Source organism: Camelus ferus, chromosome 7, assembly GCF_009834535.1.
Source record: "Camelus ferus isolate YT-003-E chromosome 7, BCGSAC_Cfer_1.0, whole genome shotgun sequence".
Lineage (NCBI taxonomy): Eukaryota > Metazoa > Chordata > Mammalia > Artiodactyla > Camelidae > Camelus > Camelus ferus.
Genome location: NC_045702.1, coordinates 63,278,888 through 63,299,278, shown reverse-complemented (window position 1 = coordinate 63,299,278; position 20,391 = coordinate 63,278,888). Strand labels below are relative to the sequence as shown.

General features: G+C 42.0%; 1 pseudogene; it reads right to left on the bottom strand.

Annotated features, from left to right (window-relative positions):
* LOC106728792 overlaps positions 1-20,391 on the bottom strand; it is a 334,339-nt pseudogene that overhangs the window by 5,569 nt on the left and 308,379 nt on the right.

Here is a 20,391-nt window from a genome sequence, read left to right as displayed (position 1 = left end):
AGGGAGGAAATCATAAAGGGCCCATAACAGGGAGCGGAAGGGAGGGGTGGGACTAACTTGGCAGGGGTAAGGAGAGGTAGATTTCAAATTCTCAGATCAAATCCAAGTGAACAGACCTCTTCAGGGTTGCTTGTTTTCAGGGTGGCATCAAAGCTAAGAAGACATTCTTTTTTTGAGTTTCCAATATTCATTTATATTTTCCAGTGTAGTATTAATTTAGAAAATTCTATGATAACAGGTTCTTTGTGTTTTAACCCAGTTGTAGAAAAAAAAAGAACTAGAAACACTGCAAGGTAGATTCTTGAGCCCTTCTTACACTGTAGACCCAAGTTTGGGAGACCTGAATTGTTTTACTCACGGCTGCGCAGATATGGTCCCTGACATGTTCTATTTTGTTCTGTTTTGTTTCTGAACCAACCATTTTTCTAAGGATTGTGTAAAAAAGAGCCAGCGTCCCCAAAGAGTCAAAGAATGCCTAGAACTAGAGCAATTTATTTTCATTTTTGCTTCCCTACGGTTCCTTTTGCAAACACATTTGCCTCCTAACTCTCAGAACCCAAGGCGAACTGCCACTGGCAATTATTTCATTCTGATTTTTAGGAGGAGGGCTTCGTTCCTGTCTGATCATTGAATCTAGGCTTGCTTTGCGGTCTGTCCCCTGCCTCTACTAAGATACAAACATGTGGGCCTGGGTCCTGTTGTTATTGTAACTGAAATGGAACTATTCTCACTCATTTCTGTGTGGCTCGGCCCTGCAGGTGAGTATCTGTGAACGATGTTGCCAGTTACTGTTGCTCCATCAGTCAGTGGTAAATGCTATTTGTTCTTCCCCCTTTTTATTTCTCAAGTGCCTTGTAACACACCTGAGAGGTGAAAGCAATAGAAATTCTCTTCTGAAAGGAGGGGAGAAAGTCTGTAAAACCAGATTTTTATCTGGATATTTAGTTACTGCATATTTGATTGTTTCCCTTTCACCACTGAGTGTCACGGCAGTAACACAGAGGGAGATGAACATTTCATTAAATAACCTCATTAGGAGCTATGTTGTCTGAAACACATAAACAGCAGCAACAACCAACTTAAAGGCACTACAAGGCTTGGCCTCTCCCTGCACTGGCTGTCATGTCCCAGGCCTGAAGGCTAGACTCCTCAGGATCAGTAAGTGATGATAATTCCAGAGACTTGGGGCTGCAGGCTGTCTCCTTGACTTCAGGTTTCTAACATTTGGAATGAGTTGTTGTGTCATCTACATCCCATCAATCTGGTGATGGCTCACCTCTGAACTCTCTGAACTGCTTTGAGACAATTATGATTTGAGTTTCCTAACTCCATTTTTAAAATTCAGTTGGGAATTGGGCACTGGGCATAGAGTTCCCAACCCCCTGGCTATTTATCCAGACTTTGTGTGCTTGTATATCACAGAGAAAGACATAATATTTATATTTAAAGAAGAAAAATCATGTAAAGAAGATAGAGTTAGGACGGAGAGAGATCTGAGGAAGTATGTTCAAAGTTGTCGAAACCCAGTTATAAAATGCTTGCTCCCCAATCCCTACCAGACGAGTAGTAACAGAACCACCTTTATCATTGTAAAATGTGTGTGAAATGATGGCAAGCTTCATATGACAAAAAGGAAAATGGCAAGAAATAGCAGTGTACCTGACTAGGGTACATTAGGATGGTGATGTGTTGTTGTAGTCAGGGCTCCTTTCATATTCTCCAACACAGACCTGACTAGGATGACAACATTTCATCTTGAATGGATAGGCATGTGTTTTTTCAGATAAAATCTACATGCTCTATCTCTGCTTGGGGTGCAGCTTTAGCTGGCCCATCATATGCCTGATGGAGTGTTTCAGCTCAAGGCAGTTTGGAAATAAGGCAGCATATCAAATTGGAGATGCTTGCAGAAGTGTTGGAAGGAATGTACTGGATGTTGGTCACACTTGTGGCCAAGAATGTGCAAAGTGGACTTATTCCATTTCCAGGACCAGAACGCAAGGGGGAAAGGGAACTTTTCTTGTTTTCTCTCTTCCTTCCTTCCTTCCTTCCTTCTATCCTTCCTTCTATCTATCTATCTATCTATCTATCTATCTATCTATCTATCTATCTATCTATCTATCGTCCAATTTTATTGAGATATAACTGACATACATCCCTATATAAATTTACTCTATGGGGCCTTTCCAGGACAGATACCCACCATGTCCTTAGCCCACTTGTTGTCTAGAAAAACTTTAGCCAAAGAATAAATTTAATCAGAGAAGTGAGGAAATGCAGAAATAAAGGAAAAGCAGTCAAACAGGACAAAATATTAGTAGATGAGTCATTAAGCAAAGTCAAGGACCTTTAGTTCCTCTCCAGGGGCTATAGATAAAATTCTCAGCCATATTTTTGAGCCGTTTTTTAGATGGAAGAAGTTAACCACACGATAACCAGACTGTAGCCATGGCATCAGCTGCTCCAACTTACACAGTTCTAAGAACTGGCCTCATGGAAATGGGAACAAATTGACCCTGGAACTGAAGATTAACTGTACTGAAAATAGTCAAGACGGCACTGATCAGAACACTGCACAACAATTTCAAGATAATTGTTGGAGCTGACTGCTGTTCTGCATGTTACCCCTTCCCTCCACCTATACACCCCTGAAACTCCCCTTTAAAACCTCCTGACCCCTGATCAGCAGGGGAAGTTAGCCTTTGTTCATGAGTTTGTTTTCTCCCCAAGTGGCCAGCCTCCGAAATAAGCACCCTTTCGTTTTCTACTAACATTTGCCTCTTGAGTATTAGCTTTCAAGCAGTGAGCAGCCAGACCTGAGTTCAATTTGACCTGTATACATGATGAAATTATTATCACAATAAGTTTAGTGAACATCTATTGTGTCACATAGCTACAAAATTAAAGAAACAGAAAAAAATATGTTTTTCTTATGATGAGAACTCTTAGGATTTATTTTCCTTACCACTTTCATAGAGTAATGCTAATTATACTTATATTGTACGTTACATCCTTAGTACTTACTTATCCTTAGTACTTAGTACATCAGGTTATAAGACATGTTTGAAATTTGAGGGAGATGGGGGGAGAGAGGGAGAGAAGGGAAGAAGCAGAGAGAGAGAGGGAGGGAGAGATAGAGGAGGCTGGGCGTAGGGAAAGAAAGGAGAAAAAAACTAAAGGTTGGATTTTGTTCCTGTGCCTATTTAATTTTTTGAAATGGATGCTAAATAACCTGCATTGAATGTTTCACCTGGTTGTGTCCTAATGAGCAAGTGCATTTCTGGATTCGGTAGGCATGTCGTATGTGCACACACTTTCCTGGAATTAGTCTGCTTTGCAGAACATGCCCCACTTCACTGTCACCTCCACTCCCCTGACAGCTCAGCTCAACTTTCTCAGACCGTCAATCGCCAGCAGCCTGCTGGTGAGTGTTGGGGAAGGCGGGGAAGGGGCGGGGTGGCAAATATTAAATCACTAATGAGACAAGGCTGTGTGTGGAGTGACACCACTGGGAAAGCTCCATGTCTTTTCTATGGTCGTGATTTCTCCTCATCTTCACTACATCACTGGGCTTGAATGAGCACAGAGGGGATTTTCAGTACCTGCACTAGGCCCTTGAGATTCTGCGGTATAGATTTTGATGGTGGACCTCAATGCATTTCAATTTGGCATTAATATTTGTATGTCCTCTATTAGTATGTGTTTCCCTCCCCTAGATTTAAATAGTTTTACTTTTATTCTCTTGCAGTTTGTACAATGCAAAGAGGTATAAAGAAATAAGTAAAAATAACCTTTAATTTTACTGCCAGTAATAACCCATCTAGTACTTTGACAAATATCTTTCTAGGCATTTTTTCTATGCATATGTACACAAGCAAACATACACAAGCACAAAGAAACATAGTATATTCTTTCAAGAACCTCCTTTTTTCATTTAGAAGCCTATCGTGTCCAAATTCCTACGGCCATAACTATGTTCTACAGCAGTCTTTCAAATGACTTCTTAGTAATAATCATATGGTTTCTTTCTTCATAATTATAAAGAACTTTTGGATATAACTTTATACTATTTTAGACATCTTTAGGATAAATTTAGGCTCTAGAAGTAGTCTTGTTGATTTGGAGATTATGAATGCTTGAAATTTGGCTACGTGTTCTCATATTGTCTTCTAGAAAGCTGAATTAGTGTTAACTGTCATGGACGCCTCCATGGTGGGTTTTTTTAAAAAAGGATATTTATCTATTTATTTCCTGCCTTTCCATGATATAGAAAAAAATATCTAATGGCTATGTAAGGCTCTTCTAGAAGGAAAAGTCACGCTATAGTCCAATGATTATTTTGTCAAATTAATTGTCCGTTTACAGTTTGTGGGTTTTAATTATCATTTGCTGCTAAAAAGGAAAATTGTGAATAGTTATTTCGTTAAGTTTCTTTGTGATTTCCTGTTATAATTCTGTGACTTCATGCTAGTGATGTGTGGCATGGTACTTTGGGGTAGTATTACGTAGGCAGGCATATGTGTTTGATCTGCTTTAGAGTTTCAGTTACTAAACAACGAGATGATCCCTATGGCCAGTGTATTGTGAATGTAACATGAAGGCAAAGGGCAGCTTGTCCCCATTCAGCCTGAAGACGGTACCCAACTCCTTGACCAACAGCAGGCAGCACATCTACTCGGGCCTGTGTCTGTGTGAAGGCGCACACCATGAAGACACATGCAGACACTGATTCAAAGGGCCTTAGATCATTGCCAAAGAAACATGTCCACAGTCAGATGGAAAAAACAGAAGACGGGTGAACTGAGAGTGTCACGTGTGGATGGGGGGAGGAAAAGAGAAGGGAAGGAGACCTTGGGGTAAGGTGGGGAAAATTAGAGCAAGGAACTGCTTTTCCCAGAAAAAGCCACCATATCTAGGCGTTTTAGACATCAGCAAAATAATTAGATTAAGGCAAAAATATACCTATATATATAGTCCCAGTAGCAAAGCTGAAACTCAGACACAAAATAAACAGTTGTATAAATTCTACTAGTTCAGTTTTTACTGATTTAAATATGTGTGTATGTGTATTGCTGTGAGTTTGTATAAGTTCATTGCTCAGTAGTAGGAAGACATACATCACACAGCCTGATTTATTATATCATGAAGCTCAGTTCTTTAAACACGAAATCATAGCCGACCCCTCTGGGCGCAAGTGTAAGGCATGAGAACCAGCCCAGCACTGCTGCCTTATCATCTGGTATCTCGGCCCTTCATTAATATTTATGGAGCCGTAGACTAAGCACAGACCCCGCCATCACTCAGTGAACCAATACTGTACTCTGAAAGCAGTTCAATCTTGGCTTTTAATGTAAAAGTAAAATTTTTAAATGTTTGCAAATTCAAAAAAAAAAATGTTTCAAGATAAGCTACGTGGCTTTAAAAAAAAACAAACTTTCTTCCTGAATTGAGACGCTGTGTCCTCTTCTAAAATAACTCTGTAGACAAGTTTGGCCCCTCTCCCTAAGTGGTCCTTTTTGAACTGCATCTTAGAGCGATAATTTTCCTTGTCTCTCATTCTGTCCTATTTTCTTAAGCAAAAGGTAGGGTGGGGTTTTTTTTTAATTCTACAATGAGCTGAATAGCTAATACTTCTACAGCACCAGGCACTGTGCCAATTACATGTGTCAAATCATGCAGTGCCACAGCCTCATGAAGTGGGTCGTATCACCCAGCTCCATGACTAAGTTGTCTAAGGTTGTACTCATACCTGGTGGAGAAAGGTTTGAACTCAGGTTAGCATGACACAAAGCTATGTGTTTTTCCCCTGAGCTGCATGTGAAAGCCAAAGAGTTCTTAGCATTCCTCGTTTCTCCTTGACATCATAGAAGTCGCCATTCATTCGAGAGAAAATTTGACCCAGAATCTTTGTAACAAAAGAAACACATGTAATTCATACATTGGTGTAAAATGCATTTCTTACTCACCTTCTTGTGGTCCATTCTGTGCTCTGTATCATACCATGCACAAGAAAAGTAAGATGCCTTGGTATTCACTGTAGGACAGCTTCTAGTCCAGATTGCATCAATTGGCCACCCCCCAATACAGCATTAGGCAAGATGCATTCATAGCCAGCCCAGCTGAGATGACTCAAAAGAGAGGAGTCTGTGTAAATTTCAGCTGCCTTCATGATGTGATTTGTCACGAACAATGATAAGCAGGCTTGGGGCACTGGTTATTCTTCACAGCAGCCACACTTTTGTGAATAGTGACCCCCAAATATATGTGCAATTAATTCTCAACATATTTCATGACAAATCTTGCGCTTTCAGTACACTGAGAAAAATAGAGCAGGGGATATTTTCCTAGTTTAAAGATTTTCTTTGCAAGTTACTTGCCCTAATTTGGGTTTTAAGCAACATAATAATGTTGATGATAATGATGATGATGCCTGAGTTTATTCTGAACTCACTCTTTGCCAAACTCTGTACTAAGCACTTTGCTCCTATGACCTCATCTAGTCTTCACAACCATCCTGTGAGGTTTGTACCCATTTTACATAAAAGGAAACTGAGACCTGGAAAAGTTAAATGATTCACTCAAAGTGAGAAAGTTGTGGAGCTTGGACTCGAACATGGGTCTGTTTGGTAACTCTATCTATATCTTTCTTTAAACAAAAGAATAAAAATGTGATCTTTAGAAATAACACTTGATCTTCATGTCTACCTAGTAATGGGCCCAGCCATGCCTGTAGGTTGCATGTAATTAGAACGTTGCTGCAGAGTTGTGCCCCTCTGTGCATGTTGGGCCCACCACCCTTTGTGCTTCCTTTCTGGCCTGTCTGAATATTCCCTGCTTCCTATTTAATCTCTAAATCTCACCATTTGTGGTCTTCCTCAACTGGTCTGGCTGTGAATGTGCACTGTCTAATCCTGTATTGGGGGCAGTAAAAGTCAAAGTCAGGGCATTAATTAAGTAAAAACTGCTATTTGGAAAGTGCAGTTGGAAGGAAGGAAATAGTCCTGGGGCACAGTTGGGGTGGAGGAGAGGTCTTCTGCAACATTCTATGTTTTATCCCCAGTGACTAGGAGCTCTGGAAACCATTTGGAACAACCAAGAAATCTCAGGACAGGTGAGCTTAATACATTCTAACATAAGTCAACCAATAATATTAATTCATTCTAATGTAAACAACCAATGACAAAATTAAACAAAGGGGTAGTGACAAAGGCAAAGAAGACAAAGTGCCATCAGGGTGCATACTCTGGTTCCTTCTTATTACTTCATTTGACCAATTCTTTCTTAACACATATGCATTCTCTCAAACATTTTCTGATTACCTGTTTTAAGCTCAACACCAAGATAAGAAAACAGACAAGATATGGACTCATGGGGGAAGAGAGAAACAGAATGATAATCCAAAGTAGCTGATCTTACCAAAAGTAGGATCCAGGTATTTGAGGTGCTTATAGAGGAGAAGACTTCTGCTGGCTGGAGGCACTTCACATGATGGAGAGAGGAGCTCACCACAAGAGCCAACAATTTGTCAGAAGAAGAGCAGGAATTCCAGCACAATGTGAATATAAGCATGTTGAGAGAGTCAGATCTGGAAAAAAGAACAAAAAAACACAAGGAATAAGGTTCTGGAGGAGCTTGAAGGTTGTGCTTGGGATTTTGGATTTTCCTAAAAGTTGCTGAAACCCCACAGAGATGCTTCAGTCAAGAAGCAACATGATTTGTCTTTTCCGAGGCTCATCTGCCTTCTGTGTGAAGGACTCACTGGACGAGGAAGATATTGAGGTGGTCTCTTCCCAGGTGTTCCAAAGGGAGTACCATCTCACTGAACTTGCAAATTCAGATTGCTCTACTTCCCGTTCACTCAGAAAAGGCCACAGGGTCTACACTGTCCGGAGTTAGCCCTGGCCTTTTTTAGCATCTGTCTGGATTATCCTTTCCCAAAGTTAACTTACTCTCTGTGTTTTTTTTTTTTCTGAAGCAGGATTCTCAATCTAAACACTTAACTGGTACAGGCATTTGGGGCCTATCTGCAGGTCTTCTAAATGGTTGGAGCAGAAAGGGATATAAAATGGCAGGGAAAGGGGAAACCAGGTACCCTTGGGGGATCCTCTGCCTCTGATGATTTAAACCCCTGCGGGATAAAAGGGAGGAAGACAAAAGGAACAGATATGCTTTCAAAAACACAGAACCCAGAAAATCGTGGAATTTGGGAGCTGAGAGAGGCCTCAGAGAGCTCATCTCTGGTTTTTAGCAGGATTCTAGGAAGAGTATAGAACTTGAAATAGAAAACCTTGTGTACTTAGAACAGTTTAGGTGACTTTAATGAAGTAATTCAACCTCTCAGAGCCTCAATTTTATCTGTTAATTAAGAACAGTAACACCCACCTCTCAAGGAGCTACGAAAACTAATTAAATATTATATGTGAAAAAGATAAAGTCACGTACAACACGGCTGTTATTTCAGTTGAAGAAACTGGGACACAGGAAAGTTGAATGGACATATAGAAAACTGATTGTTTTAATAAGTGAATAGATTTCTTGACAAACCTGACCTATGAAACCCAATGTGGCTTTTCTAAGTCTTTAAGCATTACCAATCTGACATGATGCTTTTAATGAAGAAGGCAAAATCTTCTCTCATGCCTTGTGTCCTTATATTCCCTGAATTTTTAACATTTCTTGCTTTCAAGTAGTGATGCCATTGAACCTTCTCTGTCAGTCTTAGTTTTAGCAATGAAGGCTCAGGGTAGATTTTACCAGTGTTTCTTGGCTATCTCAGAGGCGCCTTAGCGTCTCTTGAAAGCCCTTTATGGTTATGTCTGGAATGAGTCCCAGTGCTCCCTTAGCCTGTCCCAGTTAGCACCTCAGCCTCCGTGACGTACCATTTCCTTTTCATCCTGTTGCCAGTTAAAGATGGCTGCCTACTGGCTGACACGTCGTGAGCCACCAGGCAGCAAGCGCTTACAGTGAGTCTCTTTACTGTCCTGCCCCTTCACACATCAACCTGTATTCTCTTCTTGCTCCTGTGCAGATCTACCTTTTCTCTTCCTCAAGCCACGGCCTATTTGACATGAGACGCATTTATTTACGCTTTGTGTGTGTGGTGGAGGACGTACTTTGAATATAAGTTGGTACATGATTACAATTTAGACTGGCAGGGCATTTCTGAGCTGGTGGAGCAGGCCTGCTAAAAGGTTCTACCAGAAAAGGGAAGGCTTCTGAAGGGAAGCAGAAGCTTGAAAAGTGTGACCTGGTACTAAAACTTCAGGGTTGTGGGGAAGGGAGTCATCCTGACCACAGAATAGTGTCTGGCACTTAGTGTCCTTGAAGATGAGTTCTCTCTAGGCCTAATGAGTGTATATGTGAATTGTGTGGTGAGCAGGGAGCAGTGAGTAAATTTGGAAGATCTGTGTCAGGAAAACTTTGCAAAACATTGTGTCCAAGGAGCATAGCTATGTGTCTACCAAACAGAACATGAAACAAAGAAACAAAACACACTGAATGATTTGGCATGTGGAGGGTTCTGGTGCCTCAGCTGAGGGGAGAAAAATCTGTTCTGGGAGGTTATATAGGTACCGTCAGATGTCTGGGGAAAGATGACAGTGTCATCCTGGAGTGGACACGAGATCCTCACTGGAGACTCACTAGACATTCCTTGGAAGTATTTCTACAGGCAAGAGCCTGTGAGTTCTGATTTATAATGTTACCACATTGGTGTGTATAGGCCTGAGGAAATGGTCTTTGAAATTTCACAAAGATTTTGGTACCTCAAACTGCTCACAAATATGGTGGTTTGTTACATTCCTCTTTCAGTCCTTCAGAGTGGTATTTGCCTGTGGCATGCATTGTAGACTATTACTTTCAAAAGCCTGCAGCACATGGCTAGGAATGATAGAGAACAGCCTGAAACACTGGAAGAATAGTCCCAACATGTCATTTCTGAATTACCTCAGTATTGGACGAGGCATTCACAGCGATCAAAACACATTCATTTTAACAGTGTTCTGTGTTTTAGACCACTGTACTATACTATATATATATATTTACTATATATAGTATATACACTATATACTGACTACATCCAAATTGAAGTCGTTTTGATACAAATGAGGTCCACAGAAATGTCAGGCAAAAATACAACTGCCGAAACTATAAGATCATCAGTAAATGTTTGAATGGCAGCCCAGAGCTGGGTTTTAAAAGGTTGGGAAGGAACTACCCCGCCACCCAAATTTAACCTGTGTAAGCAAAGATACATTTTGGAATTCCACCCACTTGGAATTCACTTATTCAGTATGTTGACTGTCGGTGACTGCCTGCATAAACTAGACAATGGAGGTGATGGGGGTGTTGTGAAGCTACCAGGGAAGACTGGTTAAGAGAGTTAGTGTCTTGGTTATCTATTAATGCTTAACAAACCATCTCAAATTTAGGAGCTTAAAACAATAATTTTATTATCTCTCATAACAGCTGCAGTGGGTTGACTAAGTGCTTCTCTTTGAGTCTCTCATGTGGTGAGAGAAGGAGGCATGAGTTGGATCATCCATGATGATCTAATTGCTTGTCTCAAGTGTTGGCTGGGAGGCTGAGACATCTTTCTGTCTCAATATGGTCTCACTATAGGGCCAACTTAAGCTTCTTTAAATGGGCTTCTTACATGTAACTCTCAAGAGTGCAAGAGCAAAAGCTGCCAGGTCTTCTGAAGGCGTGGACTCAGACTAGCACAGTGTCACTGCCCTCATGTTCTGCTGGCTGAAGTGAATCACAGGGGCAGCCCAAATTCAAAAGTCAGGCCCTAGACAAAGCCATGAATTCTGGGAGGTGTGGCTCACTGGGGACTATCTTTGGAGACTGGCCACCATAACGAGCCAAGGTAACAACAATGACAAAAGATAGGGAAAGTGAGCTCTGAGCTAAGGTGGATGGAAAGAGCTAATTCATAAATAGATTAAAGCATGTTAACTAGCATATAAGCATCAGTGACCTCCAGAAAGTTATACCCAGGCTTGAACAGGGACCTTTTTAAATCCTGAAAGACACATTGCATGACAAAAAAATTGGATGAGAGTGATCTTGGGTTTCTAATCCAGCAAATGTCCTCTAGGTAAAGATGGCATTATGTTACTATATGAAAAGAGAAACAAGACCTTATTATTCATTTGGAAGTTAAGAGGTAGAAGTCAGAGCAGAGGGAGACACTTTAAAACAAAGAAAAGCTTGAAGGAGAGCCTGTGGAATTCTTACTGAATGCCCTTTGTTTTCTTGGGGAAGTTAGAGGAGGAAGTGCTTACTCAGGGTTGAGAAGAGCAGAGTTAAGTTTGGCATATGCTGTGGAAAATGGGAGATGATTCCAAATAGAAGACATGGTATGCTGAAAAGCACTGGGCACAACTTATGTTGGCCCCATAAGCGTGTCGTGTGGCCCACTGGCAGAACTGTATGGTTTTCTTCTGCAGCACATTTACAACCCGGGACAGAAACACACATCAGTGGTTAGGTCTTTGTGAAGGAACAGAGTGAGTGTTGGAAGGCTGTTCCTCTTTCCTTTCTTCGGGGAAGACTACATGGAGACAGCTTAAGGATCTTGAAGGCATCATCTTTTATGACCCTCCGTCCATCTGCTGCTTCCAAGGGAAGCCTCCCTGCCTGGTATAGCTTTCTTCCCCGAGGTGACTTCTTCCCAATAAAATCTATGCGCAAAATAAGGCCTCTAGGACTTATTCTAGTTGAGTTCAAGATGGTAAAGGTGTTTCATAAGAAATTTACTTCTGCAACTTTTCCATGTCAATAATTTGCAAAGTTTAAAAAAATTCTTATGTAAGTAATGCATAAATATTCATTATAGAAAATTACAAAATATAGGTATGCAAAAGGAGAAAATTTTAAATTACCTTTATCCTGGAAATAACTGTGTCAATAATTTGGTACAGATTCCAGTCTTTGTCTTATGTATATACAAATCTGTCATAAGTTAAGTGGTAGGGCAGTGATTATACTCAGAGCTACGTAATTTTGGGGGCCCAGTGTAAAATTACAGTGTGGGACTCCTCATTCAAATATGAAGGATTTCAAGATATTAACAGAAGAGCATTAAGTCAATAAGTGGGGCCCTTCTAAGTGTGGGGCCTTGTGCAACTGTCTGGGTTGCACACCCATGAAGTCAGCCTTGCTTATCCCTCAATCTCAAACATAAACAGCTTATTGGCTGCAGGACTTTCTCCTCCCTTCCCTTCTCCTGGCTTCAAGGGTACCTCTGGGGCTGCCAGAGTGTTTGCAGCTACAGATGCGGTTAAAGCCAATCCAAGGGACCCTCCTTGGGTTTCATCCTCAGCAACATGTAAAAATGAGTAGTTTGTTTTCAGATATTTTTCTATTTTCTCCTTTCACTACATGTCACCCTCCCTTCAGCCTCCTCCAAGGGAGCCAATTACCTGAGGGTTGGGGTACCCAGGCCAGCTGGCCCAGCACTCAGAGCATTGAGCCACAGAGGAATGTGGCCCTTGAAACCTAATGGAATTTCCTTTGCTGGGTTTCGGGCCTTTCTGGGACCTGTGACACTTTTTTCACCTCCCAATTTCTATCTTTTGGAATAGGGATGTTTATCATATACCTGTCCAATTATTGTATTTTGGAAGCTGATAACTTGCTTTCTAGGTTTCACAGGCCCACAGATGGAGGGTAATTTTGCTCCAGTATGGACCATGCCCAGAGTCTCACCTATACCTGATTTAGATGACTTAGGAGATGAGATTTGGTACTTATGGGGTCAATTATATTTAGATGAGATTTTGGACTTGGGGCTGATGGTGGAAAAGGTCTTAACTTTTAAGGATCTGGGAGGAAGTGAATATCTTTTGCCCATGGAACAGATATGAGTTTTGGAAAGAATACTGTACTGAGCTGAATTATGTCTCCCCAAAAGATACATTCAAGTCTTAACCCCTGGTACCTGTGAATGTGACCTGATTTGGAAATAGGGTCATTGCAGATCTAATCAAGTTAAGATGAGGTCATATTGGCTTAGGGTGGACCCTAATCTAAGGACTGGTCTCCTTACAACAAAAAGGGAGATGTGGACATGGAGAAACATGGGAAGAAGTCCATAGGATGGTGGAGGCAGATATTGGCGGGATGCAGCTACAAGCCAAGGAACACCAAAGGTTGCTGGCATCCTCAAGAAGCTAGAAGAGAGGTATGGAACAATTGTCCCTTAGAGTTTCTAGAGGGAATCAACCCTTGCCGACACTCTGATTCCAGAATTCCAGCCTTCAGAACAGTGAGAAATTAAATTAAGAAGATTTTACACGGATAGGGTCAGAGACCCATTATGATCGTTTGAAAATGATTATTAAAGCTAAGCATGAAAAGGGGATTTTAGGGGAGCAAGAATGTTGGTAGGAAGACGAGTCATTCCCCTGTGACTTCCTCACTGGTCCATGCAAGGCATGCTGGTAGCTCAGGCAAGGGTGGTTAGTAACAGAAACGGTAACAAGTAGTTGGGCCCAAATATAGTTTGAAGATAAAGCTGGTAGGACTTGCTGGTGGGTTGAAGCAGGGAGTGAGGGAAAGAGAGGAACCAAGAATGGCTCCGAGATTCCAGGTGGAGCCCTGGTAGATGTTGGTTATTATTTGCTGGGTGGAGACTCAGAGAAGAGCAGGTCGGAGACACCCAGGCATCCCCAATTGAGCTCCCCGTCAGGTCTATGGAAACGTCAAGTGGTAGCAGCCTTTCCTCAGCTAGTTCAGAGGGCAGCTGGGCATCCAAAAGCCTCAACCACCTCCCAATGGGAGTCACCATGTGAAAAAGTCTGCCTGAAAATAAAGTCTGTAGAGAGACAGGGAACAAGCTGATGACATTCTTTGAGCTCCCGGGCCCCATGCTTAAAGTCCATCCACCTCTTTAAGCTTTCATTACCCTGAGTCAACAACCTCTTCCTCGTCTGTTGCTTAAGTTTATTCTAGTTAGGTTTCTGTTATTGGCCTCCAAAAGAGGCCTCAGTACACTAAGAAATATAACTCAGCAAATAGTATAACAGAACGGATGACATAGCAAAGTACTTTATACACTGATAACGTTTCTTAAAACAAAACATAATCTATTTCTGCCTGTTTCCAAGGGTGGGGTGGAAGGACAATTTGAGGTCATAGAAGAGGGGAATACAACATTAAAATATGATTTCTTAAGCAGAATTCTTTTAAAATTCAGTTATTTCTTTTTAAAAAATGAGCCCAAGGTAAGTTGTTGGTCTGCTCTGCCTCCTTACCCAGGCTCCCTCCCCGGAACACTGCATTGCTCCCTCCCCTCTCATGGTCCCGGGAAGCAGTGGATGTCCCTGAGTAACTGCCTCTCTTTAAAGCCAAGCCTCTCGTCAGTTGCAAACCTCTGAGGCTTCAGAGTTAGGTCTCATCTGCTGACAGCTGGCTGGCTCTTCACACCCCAGATCCTGCAAGCTGCGTCCGTGAGGCTTCTAGCCCTTCTCTGCACAGGAAGAGTGCAGTGGTGCTTGTTTCTGAGGCGCTGCTGGAGAGGAAAAGCAGGGCCAAGTTGGGAGTATTGTTAGCTTCGCCTTATTAATAAAATAGGGTTAATGATTTATTCATAGCTGGGACAATGGCGCTCTGCTCTGGAGGACAGCTTGGAACTGTTACATTAGAGAGAGCAGCTGCTGTGGAAGACGCGAGCCTCTGAGAACTGGTGTCGGGCTGTTTCTAGGAGGCAGCAAGCAGATTTATCTGACCAAGTCAGGGCTGGGAGGCAATTATTTGTTTACCGTGACTGTTGTGGGATAAATGCTGGCAATAGAGGTCCCTGGAAAGATGCCCCCTTGCTTTTCCATTTCTCATCTAATGAGTGTTTGTTCACCTTCTTGCTTTATCCTCTCCTCCTCGGTACCTGGAAGATGCCTGAGTTTGTAATTCAAGATGTGTTATCTGGGGAATATCAGTATAATACACATCTGAGCGTGATCCCCATCAAAGAGCGCTCATCCCGGGAAGCAGAAGAGGGAAGTGATATTGGGCTTTTCTGGTGCTAGTCTTGGCATACGCTATTTTAAAAGATTAAATCCTTTAAAATCACATCTCTTCTCTCCCAAATGGACAGCAGATTTTTTTTAAATAAATAATTAGGAAAGCAGTTTAATATAGGCAGTATTGAAGAAATCTCATTGTTGGTGTATACGCTTCCACACAGCAAACATTCCTGAGGGACTCCCCACCCCTCTGCTCAGCTTCCTCGAGAAGAGATCAAATGTTTCAAAGCATTTCCACCTTTACTAATTTTTAATGCCTCTACCAGACTGGGACTTGCCCACTGGAAAAAAAAAAAAAGCTATGCTCGCCGAAACAGCCCCAAATAAAAGTTATCCTCTAACAGTGGCATATTTAACCACCTCCATGGCTACCAGCGGGAGCCAAGGTGGATAGCTTTTGCCCAATATATTAAGCCTTAAGAATGTCTTGGGGAAATGATCACACTGGAAATCAAAATATGTTTAAATATAATTCACAACATTCAGAGTCTCCTTACAGAAGAATCAAAGAGGCTATCACCCAGATCCTTCCTGTAACTTCTCCAGCTCCAGGCTCCACCCTGCTCATTTCTTTCCTTTGCTCCTTTGCCCAGTTTCCCCACAAAAGCCACCCACAAGGGTCCATGTGGGAGCCAGGAATGTAACCCTAGAATTTGGTTTCCCAGGCCATCCGCCGATAACACTGCCTATCAGCCAAAAAATAAAGCTTCCTGACTACAGTTGCAGAAATTACAGCTAATTATACGCTCCATGCTTCCTGCAAAAGATATAAATTTTAAGCTGCTGGGCTGACTTTCTCCCTTGGCTGTATTTAAAGGTTAGTTTCGGACCTGCTTCCTGATTTAATGGAATAGTTTAAATATTACAAATCATTACTTGATTCTAATGAGTTATATCTCCCCTGGCACCTCACAAAATCCTTATCGTGCCAGAGGAAATAGTTGGAAGGAACAGGGCAGTCTCCATGAAAATAAACAGGATGACATACCATAGGGTTGTAGATTTGAGGATCCCTAGCTTCTTGGGTGGTTGAAAGCATTTGGCCCTCGGCCTCACACTCGCCCCAGCACCTGAGGCCTGTGGCTAAGCAGTGTGAACTCCACTCCCCACCTCGAAGGATTCTTCACTCAGTTTAATTGTCAGCTCCTGCTAAGAACATGTAACATCTCATTTTCCCAGAGATTGTGGAAATGTTGAGCTTTGCTTGCGGCCAGGTTGAGCAGTTAAATGTGCAGCATTTGCTTCCTTGATAGGCAAATGCTGTGGACGGGCTGAACCTTCCTCTGTAGGATGTTGTAGGTTAAATGAATGCTGGTTTCCAATTCTAGTGAAGATCTAGACCCAAACAGTCACAGTGTGTAATTGTGTGAGCAGAGAGTCTCATTCAGCTTGGTCTATTCACAATAAATTGCCAACTTTAATAAACAGAAGAAAGCAACCAAAACACACGTATGCAAGAACAAAAGTGACTCCCAAGGCAGATAAGAAAACAGTACAAGAGAAGCCCTTCTCCCTCCCCAGGAGCTCAAGGGAAGAGATTCAAGTTTCTTGATTCCAGTGAAACAAAGAGAAGCAAGATAAGACTGTGGGGAAGTCAGCCTTGACAACTAAATCCTGAATTTCCATGTCTCTAGCTGTTTGACTCAAACACTCACGTGGAAAGTGAAAAATCCAACCACTTGTAGAGATGACTTGTTTGTGTGGTACCTAATGTCCCGATTTCCCCTTCAGCGACTAGCAGATTTGAAAGCAAAGTAACCACTGAAGTATCAACCATGGACCAGATCTCTCCTTACATGGAATTTCCTCACAGTATATTGGACTATGAATAATTGGACTTTTGCAATAATTGATGATCCATAATTATTTTTACAAAGGATAAGCCTTGTGAATCTATGAATTTGAGCGGCTGAGTTGATATGACTCAAAGGTCTACCCACTGCATGACCTATTAAGAAATCTCTTACACTGCCTTATGCAGCTAATTCCACCATAGTAACTAATTTTTCCCTCTCAGAAGGTTCCTCCATTAGAATTCAAAGTCCTTGGTTCACCTTGGGAGGGGAAATTTATCAGATTGTTTTCTAAGATGATGAGTAAGACAAGGGTCATAGTGAAACAGACTCAGTATCTCTTACAGAGAGGAGATGGTAGATGTGGAAATGCCCGCCAGGGGCTGAAAGAGCTCCAAAGCAAGACTGGCCATCTTTGTGGCATGCAGTGTCAGGATCAGTTCTCTTCTAGGTCGTTGGCAAAAAGGAGACACGACCTCCCACTGGACAGATATTGGTCACTTCCAAATAGAAAGGTGAAATCCCAAATGGAAAATAAAAGTCCTTTTGTGTATGTGTACATACACCATACCATACTAGTAAAAGTAATATTTGGAGGCTTTTATTCTTAAGGTTGCCATTTTTGTGATTGAAAGAGAGAGAGAGGGAGAGAGAAAAAGAGAGCGCGCGCATGAGCCAAAATGGAAAAACAGCCCTTGGAGTCACTTTCTCTGAGGAAAGTTAAGTGAAACCAAAATTCTACTATGGGCAGATTTGAGGGTAGACACAATAAAAGCAAAATCTAATTTTCAAGGGAGATCACATCTAAAGAGATGACTGTTATGAAATTTGTTTTGTTGTTGTTGTTTTGTCCGGAGCAGAGGAGAACACAGGGAACCGGAGAAACCTCAGCTTACTTTTCACTGGGGAAAAACAAAATGACTCACAAATTCCAGTTTGCTTTAAAAGGAGACATATTTGTTGGGTACTTTAGCATCTTCATAGATACTGCAGAAGGAAGGTTTTAACATAGTATCTCCTTCAGCAAGATAGTTTATCACACTCAACAGAAATGACAGCAGAAGGAAAAAAAGGATGGGAAACTATACTGGGGTGAGCAAAGGGTGACAACAGGATGGGAAAATCCAGCTTCACCAAATATTTATTCATGCTTATATAAACCTCAATTAGCTATCTTCAAATGCTAAGTCTCAGCTGAAGAAAAGAAGCATTTGGAAATGTGACTTGGAAGTTGGTTGGTGTCAGTTATTTTGCTGTATTGTTGATTAATGTAATTGAAGTATATATTACAGAAACAGAAAAGGAAATGTGACTTCTTCAGGGACCCATTAATTTCTTAAGGATAAAGTGTTTGAAGGTTCAAAGGCTTTGTTGAAGCTTATTTTAAATTTAAAATTTCCATTGCCAAGGGATTGATTATCATTCTTATATTAGCTTTGTCAAACATCAAGTTGATCTTAGTTCTTTCAAAGTTTTGTGGCACTTAACTGTTTTCAGAGCATTTTTTTTAAAGAGAAGGCTGTCTTACAAGTTCTCCCAAGGACAGACTTGTTTTCCCTTTACAAGAACAGCAAGATGAGAATTTCTAAAATCTTAAAAAGAGCAATTCCCACTCTCTCTATCTTTGGGATCTTGAAAGTCATTTCTGCAAGTCAGGTACAGCACCTCTTCATTCAGACACTTTCCCATATTAGTTTCTGTTTGGTTTTCCTTTGACTTTAAAACTTCAACTTATTTAAGTGTCTTTGTGCATTTGAAGCTTAGTAGTGTTGTTTAGGGACCCCTCAGTAAGAGTAGTCAAGATTTTCCCATCTCTCTCCCCCCATGACTAGACATAGTTCTTTTTATAACTCTCTGCTGTCTTCCTCTGATCACCGTTTAAGGCTCTCTCATAAACACCATCCTTCGAAAGTGAGCCAAGATGTCCCAAGCAGCCGTCTTTATTTGTGCTGTCCCAACAGTGAACTCGTTAGTTCAAGAAGTCAGACAGCAGCATTTCCGGCTCCTTGGAAACCCAGCCCAAAAGAAAGCTGTCATTTCACACAAGAGCAAGAACAGGAAATATGCCATTAGGAAATCAGGGTTAAGATGGCACTGCCATTCATCCAGATGAAGGTGGTTTGAGAGGACCATGAGGCCACATGAGAAACAAAAGACTTATGACCCAAGGTTCTGCCACAGGAAATCAACAATGAGATCACTGACATCCTAAGAGCAGTTCAGCAGAAAATCTTGTTTCTTACCAGGAGAAAGGGTTTTTTTCTCCTCAATTTTGCTTTACTTACCTTTCCAGTCCCAGGGGACCACTTGGTTAAGGAGTGTGAAGTTCAGCCAGCAGAGGGCGCCCTGTTGGGCTCTGTCTCCTTCCGGGCTGTTTCCAAGCCACACACTGGGAAGTGTGGACAGACCACTAGGCTCAGACTTTGAGAACTGTCCCTACTCAGAGAAGTACCTGAGTCTCGATTCCGGGCAGTCCAGAGGACTGCTTGGCCTTGGCTAACGAGGACACACATTTTCCCATCTGGTGTGGGAGATTTTGCCTCAAGAAATGTTGTCACTCACCTTGACTTTATTTTTCAATGTCTTTTCTATTTGAGCACAGTTTGGGGAAATGACTGTCTAGATCCCATGACAAGTATTTGGAAGGCAGCTGCAGGCTGGGTCTGGGTAAAAGAAGTCTGATTTTAAAGACGCTCCCCTTCCTCTGATCCTCCCACAGTGGTGGATTCTATCTAGGTCTGCTCCTTGTTCCAGATCTTAGTCTCAGCCTTCGTCCCCTCAATCCAACCCCCTAGATATAAACATACTTCAAGTACCTGCTTCTGAATCCCCCAATCCCAAAGAATTAGCAGGAGAATCTGGACTGAAATGGCTGGAAAGTGCTCCCAATCTCTAGTAACATTTGCTTATTAACTAGCTCTCTACCCCTTGCCTGAAAATGGCAAGTGAGTGGTGTGTGTGTGTGTGTGTGTGTGTGTGTGTGTGTGTGACTAAGTAAAACCAGTGGTGAAGACAACTGGGGACTGGGATGCACAGGAAGCAGTTTCCTACCACATTAGAGCAGGAGTGGGGCTGACCCACTGTTGCACTCAGGCAGCCAAATGCCTGCAGATGGGCCCTTAATAAAGGCAATGAATGATGATGATGATGTGGACTGAGGAGGAAGGGAGAACGGGACGTGCAAGCACAAAACAGAGGCTACAGTTTCACTGATGCTAAAAGATGTTCCCAGCAGTGGCTGGTGGGCAGCATGGAGAAACACTTAAAGGGGCTGGGCTTTGCCTACAAGGTCAAGCTAATCGCCCCCTCCTGGGTATCACATTCCTGTCTGGTGAGCACAGGAGGGAGGCTGAATTGGCTCTCCCATGGGCAATTCAGAAGTACTGTTTTTGCACTGTTTCTAAACTTTGCAGATAGTGTCCTCTATACCTAAGAGTATGGGGACACCCTCAGCATTCTCCACTCTCAAAGAGCCTTTCTCTGTAAGTTGCTGCAGGAACAGAGCTGGTGAGTGGCCTCTACTCAGTGTTTCTAATTAACAGTAGGAGGGTAAATGCACTGGCAAGGAC